Source organism: Gigantopelta aegis, chromosome 14, assembly GCF_016097555.1.
Source record: "Gigantopelta aegis isolate Gae_Host chromosome 14, Gae_host_genome, whole genome shotgun sequence".
Taxonomy (NCBI): Eukaryota; Metazoa; Mollusca; class Gastropoda; order Neomphalida; family Peltospiridae; genus Gigantopelta; species Gigantopelta aegis.
The window spans coordinates 21878612-21889504 of NC_054712.1; the positions used below are offsets into that span (position 1 = coordinate 21878612).

At 36.3% G+C, this 10893-nt stretch overlaps 1 long non-coding RNA gene across 1 annotated transcript; it reads right to left on the minus strand.

The window, feature by feature from the left end:
* Nucleotides 1–1504: 1504 nt before the first annotated feature.
* On the minus strand, nucleotides 1505–5456 carry LOC121388092. Its single transcript, XR_005959932.1, has 2 exons — nucleotides 5132–5456; nucleotides 1505–1600 (listed from the first exon to the last, which is right to left on the minus strand). It is a non-coding gene; the product is annotated as an uncharacterized LOC121388092 (long non-coding RNA).
* Nucleotides 5457–10893: the final 5437 nt, after the last annotated feature.

A 10893-nucleotide genomic window follows, 5' to 3' on the forward strand; every position in this document is an offset into this window, starting at 1 on the left:
CTTGTGAGACGAGATTTTCACAAATCTCATCCTCACGTACTCCTTCCAAGTCTCTAGACCTAATCACTCCCTTTAATGAATTCAGGGAAGAATGGGGTGTAACTTTAATTGGTATGTTACATAACAATTTAGATTTCAGAAGATTTTTTGAATGACTCTCAGTAGCGCATTCCACTAGCAAAGAGCCATTCCGCAATTTTGTAATGGTTTTAAGCTCCCCAGCTAAACCTTGCAATCCTTTGTCAATTGCTAATGGAGATAATTTCCGCAAGGCCTCGTCATCAGATCCTATAACAAGGAACCTTGGCCAGGTTTCAACAGAAATTACATTAGATTTTTTAATATTCAAAGTCATAGACTCTTCATCCGAAGATGAAGAGTGAAACCTCGGTGTAGACCCGTTTAAGGGCCCCATCAAAAGGTAATGACATATTTTTAGCCATATTAAAGGGACATTCCTTAGTTTTCTGCAAGTTTTAAGATGTTATCGACTAACAGAGACTTTTTAACGACTGTAATTACAATATTAGTGGCTGTATATTAAACGTGTTTTTAATCGTTCTAATATTTGTAAAAGGTTAAATTTCATTTTATTTCCTAAAAAAAGATTTTTTCGTACGTACGAAATTATTTGAAGACAAAATCCAGTTTGGGCTTCTTACAAATATTAAGACGACCAGAAACACATTGAATATACAGCTACTGATATTCTAAACAAGAAAATATATTTAATATGTAAATTTAATCGTAGACATATTTTATTTGTCGGAAACATCTTACAATGGAGCAAACTCGGGAATGTCCCTTTAAAATATCAACTGATTCATCAACCATGCCCCCACCTACCACGCAGTCCAACGAGGGGACATGGTGCTGCGGATAACCAGCAGGCAGGCATGCCAGAGTTACATGGTTGATATACTTGGGCAATAAATACAAATAAATCACCCAATTGACCCTAGCCACCGCCCAAGAGCAATACATACAAAAGGTATATCAAACAATGTTTGTTCTTGACTATAAAAACAAAACAAAGGTTAATTGCTCTACAGCTATCAGGTCGGGCCTCCCTGACCACCCGTCTGGCTGAACTCCAGGCCAAAAGTGGTGTGTTGCCAGAAAACATACCCGCAGATACGTCCCTAACTCAACCACCAGGATCCCATCATCCAGCATTACGGGATGCACCTCACGGCCAACAAGGTGCCCCAAAAGGGGAGTTGTGCTGTATTGGCCATTCTTCAAGAGAATGTTACAGCACGCGCAGGGGTAGAAGAATAGGTGCACGAATTGTTAAGACAAATATGTTCGTCGAAACCTGAATGTCGAGTTAAACGCAAAAGTATTTTAATTGGAAACTGTTAATTTCCTTTCACATGCATTGTAACCAATATTCATAGTTACTTGGGTGTAGAACTTAGTTTGTAGGAAATGGAATTAAACACGGAAGGTTATTCTTGAAAATAATGAAAATCTCAACACTGAATTATAACAACTAAAATACTAGTATCTAGAAAGTTTATTTCATGCAGGTATTACACCTTTTCGATATCAATGTCTTCGGTCAGTCGTCTTTATACTGTACTGCCATAGATGAACCCTGCAGATAGAAATCAAACAGCTTTACAATAAAAACAAGTTACTTAAATCTCCAACAATTTATTAGAAACCAAACATATTTATAATAATAACAGCAACAGTTAATTAAATGTCTCACAATTTATTCTAAGGTACACTATATTTTTGTTCTTTTGGACGCATTATCCATTACCACCATACGTTTACAGACTTTCTTACTTTCAACATAAGCAATGCGTAAGATTTTACCTTTTGGATTGGTCAAAGCGCGGTATGAGCGATGATCTGAGGGTATGGTACCATCTTCCAATGTTTAGAATATCTATTTTCTATCTATTTTTAATCAATTAATTAAAAACAAAACAGTGACCAAGATTTAAATATTAAAGGGACATTCCTGAGTTTGCTGCAATTTTAAAGATGTTATCGACTAACAGATACTTTTTTTTTAGCGATTGTCATTACATATCAAATATATTATTCTGCATAAAATATTAGTGGCTGTATATTAAACGTGTTTCTGGTCGTTCTAATATTTTTACTAGTTTAAATTTCATTTTATTTCCTAAAATATTATTTTTTCGTACGTACGAAATTATTTGAAGACAAAATCCAGTTTGGGCTTCTTACAAATATTAAAACGACCAGAAGCACATTGAATATACAGACACTGATATTCTAAACAAGAAAATATATTTAATTTGTAAGTTCAATCGTAGAAATACTTTATTAGTCAGAAACATCTTACAATGCAGGAAACTCAGGAATGTCCCTTTAAGAAGAAAGCCGAATGTGGATATTATGCAAACGTCAAACGGTGTTTTAGTTATCTGTCACTGCAGCCATAACAAAGGACCTAGACCTATTTTCCATCATCACATATTGTGTTATATGCAACCGTTTATGGTCTTCGATTGGTTCAAACCGATCCTTACTGTGATTTCATCACGTACATTCTAACATGAAATTTGATTTTTTTGAAAATGACTCATTCCAGAATCCCTGTTGACACTTATCTGTCTCAGCCATAGGGGCGAAGTTTCATATATAATGCAGGTAAGTTATACATGAATGTGTAATTCAGTAATTCATTCTCATGCACTATTATTAAGAGGTTAGAAGAACAAGACTGGATAAAATAATAATACTTTATGAACAATTATGTAATATGCAACCTGTGACGAATAACATTATACTACATATACATCGGCCATAACTAGCGGAAGGCGGTTTGGACTGGCGAGTTTTAACGACAGTTGCTTCTTTTCCAAACAAGTACAAAAAGTGTCTTTATAGTTTAAAATATCCTTCCCTGTGAGGTTTTTTCCAGTGCAGTCCCACTTATTTTTAGGCTAGCTATGGTTCTATTTACATGTATATATATTACACCATTATTTACTATAATGAATGTTTAAAGGGACATTCCTGAGTTTGCTGCATTGTAAGATGTTTTCGACTAATAAAATATTTCTACGACTAAACTTACATATTAAATATATTTTCTTGTTTAGAATATCAGTGTCTATATATTCAATGTGTTTCTGGTCGTTTTAATATTTGTAAGAAGTCCAAATTGGATTTTGTCTTCAAATAATTTCGTACGTACAAAAAAGAAAAAAAGAAAAAAAAGAAAGTAAAATGAAATTTAACCTGGTACAAATATTAGGACGATCAGAAACACGTTTAATATGCAGCCACTAATATTTTATGCAAAAATATATATTTGATATGTAATTACCATCGTTAAAACATCTCTGTCAGTCGATAACATCTTAACAATTGCAGCAAACTCAGGAATGTCCCTTTAACGACACCCCAGCACAAAAATACACATCATGTATTGTCAGAAAAGGTAAGTCTATGGAAATATTATTTATATAATTATGTAAAACTACAGGGTAAAGAGCTGTGGGGAAATGTACAAGCATGCTAAATTGGAGTATTAATTTGGCACTTGACCTGGACATATTACAACTATTTACTTGTTAGCACCGTAAACTAAGAACCGTACAAAATCTTGGTATAGTGGGAAAAATCTTAAAACTACATTCCCTGGGATATTTTTATTATTTAAGCATATAGAACAGAAAACCAAATTACGTTTGGTGCACTCCGCATTGGTTTCACTACGCTGGCTTATCCAGGTCAAAAACAAAGCCAGTATTTTGAAAGTGGGACACTTTTGACGGGCTCGTACCGATCTCGGTTTTCATTGGCTTATCACAAGTATAGAATTCCCCAACAAGATTTTGCAATTTTTGAACAAATTTAACGGTCTTGATTGAGGGGTCGTCTCATATCTCCAAAACATATTTATATCCATAGAGATATGGTACAACGCCTTTCCAGGGGTCGGTGAGTGGGGGGATTTGCCTTGAAATTTTGACAGTGGCCAGCTGTTGGTATACGCGTTACTAATTACGTAACGCTCTAGGGGTAGAGGAAGAGGGTACTGTGTTCGATTTACGTAACATTTTTCAAGACTATATGTTATTTTTATTCATTATTTAGATCTAAAAAGGTGGGTTTTTTAAATGAGCGGTCAGTCTAGGATCGATCCCCATCGGCGGGTATACAAAAAGACCATGGTATGTGATATCCTGTCTGTGGGATGGTACATATAAACGATCCCTTGCTAAAAAAAAAAATGGAGCGGGTTTCCAAGGCGCGTGTGCAGGGATTTCAGCGGGGTTGGGGTTATAGACTGCGTTGAGCGAAGTTTATATGGGGCCATGCTCCCCCCAAAAATACATTTCATTTTTTTTTAAGCTTGGGCAAGTAAGGGTTTTGATCTCCAATACCCTCCCCCTGCACATGCACCCGATTCCTCTAAGATTATATGTCAAAATTACCAAATGTTAGACATCCAACAGCAGATGGAAGGAAGGATAGAATGTGTTTTATTTAACGACGCACTCAACATATTTTATTTACGGTTGTATGGGTTCGGATGATTATTAAATCAATATGCTTTATCTTTGATATCGTTAATCCCCCCCCCCCCCCCCAACAATAATATTTATTTGAATTTGTCGATTTTAACACGTAAAATTAAGAAGTGAAAACGTTCATGGTCTACTTTAGTATATTTTATTTTTAAAATATATACATGATTAATGTGTTACTAGTATACAAACTAAACTTTGAAAGTTCTACTAACATTTTATAAAATATCAATTCTGAAATATCAAGTCGATAATACGTTGTCAAGATCAAACCGGTTTTAACTAAAGACACTAGTACCGTATCCTCAACCGAACGTTCTTCGTACAGCGCAAGATTTCTCTTTTAATTTTTTGAGACGAACCCTACAATTTGAAATCGGCAAACGCACGTATTAACAGGAACTGACAACAGGCTGTCGTTTGTGCTTTGCCGAGCTATGGCGGCACAGGCGACGAATCAAGCGTATACGTTTGACGATATCCGTTCATAGCGAACACACACGACTTTTTTAAAAGTGCATTTGAGCTTGTATTTCACATTTGAACATGATGTTATAATATGGTAACCAGAGAATGTAACTTTAACACCTAACATTTACGTTACTTACAATATACTTATTTGCCGGGTAGTATTGGAGGAGTGTTCGGTGTCATTCCCTGTATGAGCTGAAACAGTACGCCTTGATAAATCTCCTTGGTTTTCTGCAGGTTTTCTTCACAAGTGCAGTAGCCATTAGTTATGGCCAACATCGATACCATCATGAATACAAGAATAAGGAGTTTCGAATACATTATTTCTGTTGGTGAAAAGCTTCTGAGGTCTTTTCCAAAATGGTAAAAATGCGAATATCTTTGAATTATAAAGATATATATGTTTGTGTTAGTTCAATAACAGGTCGCTTGCATCTGTACAAAAAGTATAGGTTTCACTGAACGGCACAGCTGGATAAATATTGTATAGTGCTAGATAAAATCGACAGTGGCACGTAATATCTTTAAAAAAAAAAACAGCAAAAAAAACTATGGAGCGCTCTTCTGGCTTTTTATACGTACATGTATGTTTCAGGAACCCAAATGATTGAAACCTACAAATAATGTCAAAAACTGCATCAGGCATCTTTTAAGTTGGCAATTTCTGTTCAAATTGGGTACTGTGAACGGTTGAATAAATACATCTTAATTTTAATTCAATTTCAATCTTAACTTTTTTCTTATCACTATCGTTCACACATACAATAGTTACATTCAATAGTAAAAATTAGTTATACCGGTATTATGCGGAGACTAAAAAATAGTATTTGGGAATTGGATAACGGGCATCAAAAATCGCGTGTAGTGTTGGCAACTGAAAGCGTCAACATCGTGAAGATGCGAGTATTTGTTATGCATTCATACATTTTAAAGGACCCTCCTCAGTGTGAACATTGTCAGTGTACACTGACTGTGCGGCACATTTTGGTGGAGTGTGATCATGTCAAGCCGACGAGAAATGATATATTTGGCAACAAAAATGTTTGGAATCTTTTAAATTCCATCCAGAATTAATGGTTTTTAAAACATTTTGACTTCTATACAAAGTTTTAAGGGGACATTCCTGAGTTTGCTGCATGTTTTAAGATGTTATCGACTAACAGAGACCTTTTGACGACTGTAATTACATATCAAATATATTTTTCTGCATAAAATATTAGTGGCTGTATATTAAACGTGTTTCCGATCGTTCTAATATTTGTAAAAGGTTAAATTTCATTTTATTTTCTGAAAAAGATTTTTTCGTACGTACGAAATTATTTGAAGATAAAATCCAGTTTGGGCCTCTTACAAATATTAAGACGACCAGAAACACATTGAATATACAGACACTGATATTCTAAACAAGAAAAATATAGTTAATATGAAAGTTTAATTGCAGATATATTTTATTAGTCGGAAACATCTTACAATGCAGCAAACTCAGGAATGTCCCTTTACCGTATATGCAAATATTTTCGCGGCTAAAATAATTCGCGAGCGGTCTTCCATTTTATATTTTCGCGACTGAGTCCCCCGATAATGAAATCGAAATTATACATATTTCATTTGCCAAACTCTTTTCAATGACGATTTCACGCACACACTTGGACATGTTACCATGCTGTCAGCGAGACATCAATGTTGTATGTATGTCTGATAAGACATGTTATCGATGGAACACGCACATGCGATACAGAAAATTGAAAAACGCAAATATCAGAAGAAATAACTTTTAATTATTGATGGTACCCACAAGCTTCCATTCAAGGTTACAAAGGAAACAAACAAAACTGAGATTACGTAACAACAGACTTACACCCAACAGTGTGTCACTTGGATCAAATCCATGTGACCATGCAGGTTTACAGAACCACGTGACCTTGTGGATAATTTGGCGGTAAAGACAAAGTGCATACGAAACTCGGCATAAATTTAACAAGTACCTCTTTTCTTGTCTTTTGTACCCATGAAAATTATACCAAGTTGGAAATAAGTTTGCGTATACGGTAATTTAATTTGGATAAAATACTGAAATGTCTAGACGGTAATGTCATACTCTATTCTATAAGCGTGGATTCATCAAATACTATCGATTTACTACACATCTGATACATTAATAATAAGGCAAAAAAAAAAAAAAAAAAAAAAAAGAGGAAAAAAAACAGAAGAAAATTAGTTAGCGTCCACGCCCGACTAACGAAATGCAAAACGAAAACACGTTAAAAACGTTCCATACGATGTCTAGCAAATGTGAAAAAAAAGTGTTTAATATTCTTCCACAAGCCTTAAAGAAACAGCTAGTGCCTGTCAACAAGTTTATAACACAGAACTTCCAAATATAGATGAATATATTTCTGGAAATGTTTGCATTCAAGCGATTTATTCGAATATCTCGACCATTTCCCTGATGGTAGCCGATACAAATGTTTTGAAGATGTGTATGGAAAGGTATGACATGTAGATATTAATGAATGAATCCAGATGAAAAATTCTTCTTCTTCAGTAAACCAAATAACAGCACTGGGTCTTTTGTGTGCACTTTCCCACAACTACAACAAACTACGATCCTACCTTTAATGAATGAATGAATGAATGAATGTTTAACGACACCCCAGCACGAAAAATACATCGGCTATAAAGTGACGATCAACATCAATATAAAAAATTCAAGATTTAAATAAAAACAGTGTAAAGAACTGTACAAAAATACAAATATCACAGATAGATACTGACTTTTACTCAAAATTTCAATTTGTGCTGTACTGGCCATTCTCAAAGAGAATGTTACACCCCTGAACCACGGTGAGGTTACAGCACGCGCAGGGGCTCCTACCTTTAATTACCGTTACATTCCCCCCCAATTTTGTCCATACACAAGTTGTGAAAAAACCATTACAGTGACACAAAGTCCATATATATATATGAGACTCTTAACGATGTCGTCATTTGCTGAGATAGCATAGGGCAAAATACATGCAGTTTTCTGCCATTTTGCTTTTTTTATGGAATACTCTTCAAGAGGGATGAAAGCCTCCAAAGTATGTTACATAATTAATATAAAATCAATGATCTTTAGTGGTATATTTAAACAAACACAAAATATTTTAAAAAATTAATATGACGTATTCACGTTTGCTTTTATATCATAACATGTTATGACGTTGCTAGATTAAGTCATATCCTTTCACCCCTCTTGGAGAATATTCCATAAAAAGTCAAAATGGCAGCCGGCACAAAATTACATGCTTTTTGCCCTATGCGATCTCAGCGAAGTCGATATTGGTGACATGGTTATCATCTAGTATGTGTCATTGCAATGGTTTTTCCTAGATTTCTGTCTGGACAAAATGTGAGTAAAATATAACGAACAATAAAGGTACGAGAGCAATTTTTCGTAGTTGTTAACATTTGGTTCGGACTTTAGTTAACAACGAAACACAGTGATATTATCCCCTAATTAACTGTCATAGATTTGACATATATACTGGCAAAACCTTTCTTTCATGTTAATTTTTTAAAGGTTCAAGCAGTCATTAACATAAAGTAAAACAAAAGTGTATTATGATATGATTATTGTCATTTTTAAAATTTTACCTACACGTGAAAACAAACCCAAATCCCAGCATATTTTAGGTCTGAAGTATAGTTGTTTTTTCTTTAAGCAATTGTCTGTTTTCCCTTGCATTTTGTTTTACTTGTATTAAAAAACCCTGCTTAAACAAAGTATCACTATAGAATGCTTAAATGTAGCTTTTCAATTGCTTATGGATATGGACCTATATCGAAGAAATGAATCCATTATGCTATCTGAACTCTACATTTATGTTTTTGTTATATTCTTCCCCAAGATATCTTACAAACCTGCAACAAAATTCACATCTCATGTAAAAGATATCTATTTGGGAAATGTAAGAACATTTAAAAGTAAAAATTACTACTTCAGCCATTTTAGACTATCATCATAATATATATAAGTAGTACCCAGGCCTGCCGGGCGTCATGACCTACTTTCCGTGACCTTGACCTTGATGACGTCACGTGACCTCGTCCTGTATAGCCCCATGACCTACTTAGACTGGCCTTGACCTTGATGACGTCACGGACTACTGTACCGTGTGCAACGTCCTACTGACCCGGCCCTGACCTACTTAGACTGACACGAAAGAGTATAAAAAGGCTAGATACGGTTTCATTATCATTCGCTCGCCGAAAACGATCAGATCTACGTTCAATCCAGAGATGGCCTGTTCCACAAGTGATGAAGCGAGATGTCGTCTAGAACTTGGAACTAACGTCTACGTGGTGCCAAGTTATGGAAAGGGGACACTGCTATTCACATAAGGAAATTTGACAGTGACAAGGGGAAAACCTTCCCCATCAAGCGAGGTATTGTCCTTAGTCTTAAACAGTGGATCGAACTGTGTGGATGTAAAAGCCAAATTGACGAAACGATTTCAGCATTAAACCAGGGGAAAGACGAAACATTGTTCAGACACCTTGGTGTCAACGTCCATGTCAGTGTCGACAAGAACTTTGCTGGGGTGGACCTGCGTCAGTGGTGGTGGTGTGAAGAAACTAAATCCGTGAAACCTTCGAAGAAGGGAATATTCCTTTCTCTACAACAATGTGAGAAATTGAAAGGCTGTTTCACAGTCATGTGTGACTTTGTACCAGAGCTGAACTCGATTGTGCCCTGCGCCATGCAAGACGACCATCAAAACCAGATGGGATTTCTTCAGTGTAACTTCTGCAACCCTAACGAGTGTCACCTCGTGGTGAACGAGTTTTGTTTTGGACGAAGGTATAAAAGAATGGATTTATGGTTTACACTTCATTTGCTTTGTGACTGTGCTAGAGAACAGACGTGTTTTATGATTCTGACATTATTGTGTCTTGTTGCACTCTATCTGGAACGAAGAAGATGGCATCGGGATATTCGATCAGTTTTAGTAGCAGCAGCAGCAGCGACGAGGACGACGTCTTGGTCTGCAAATGTTCAGAAAGACATACAATCAAATGTGTGACTAGCAAACCTGAAGAACAGTTCATGGATCAAGCGGATGCTACACGTGACACTATGGATGAAGATGGTGAAATCAAAGAAGCCACAGATCAAACAGATGCCGCCCGTGACACAGACGCTGCCTGGGATGAAGAAGACTGCTGTTCGAGACGTTACCTGTTCTGTCATCATCCCGAAATGAGACATTTCTATACCCGGATGCAGACATTTGGATGGTGGCCCATACAATTACGTCAAAAACCAAAAGAACTTGCCAAGGCCGGTTTCTTCTACACGGGAGATCACGATGCCGTCGTCTGTTACTGTTGCGGACTACGCGCCTACCGATGGCAGAGAATGGACGACCCAGTGATGGAACATTACAGACTGTCCCCGAGATGCCCCCATGTGAACAATGTGTTCAGACATTAAATGTTTTAGACACTTGTGTGCTATGTTTTCATGTTGTATGTTGTGAATAAAACCGTGAATAACAGGTGTTGCTTTCTTATTTATGTCCTGGGTCCACGAGTGTGTCTCTGGGCGTGTCCCTATGGTAGTAACACTGGTAAAGGGTAATATTTTGGTAACGATGATTTTTGGGAGCTCGCACGATGAGATTTGTGCTTGGGAGGAGGGACACTGGTCATACGTATCACACACACATTCAAACATTCCTGTACCATATCTTTATGCGTCATAAGGTATATAAGTAAAATAGTTTTGGAAAACTCGTCATTTGAGGTAGAACTTTCAGAGGAGCAACATGTCAGACCAATACAAGCTATATGTTCCAAACGTGGACAAGTGGACCCGTTTCTACAAGCTGCAGGCACAAGGTAAACTTCAACCTCA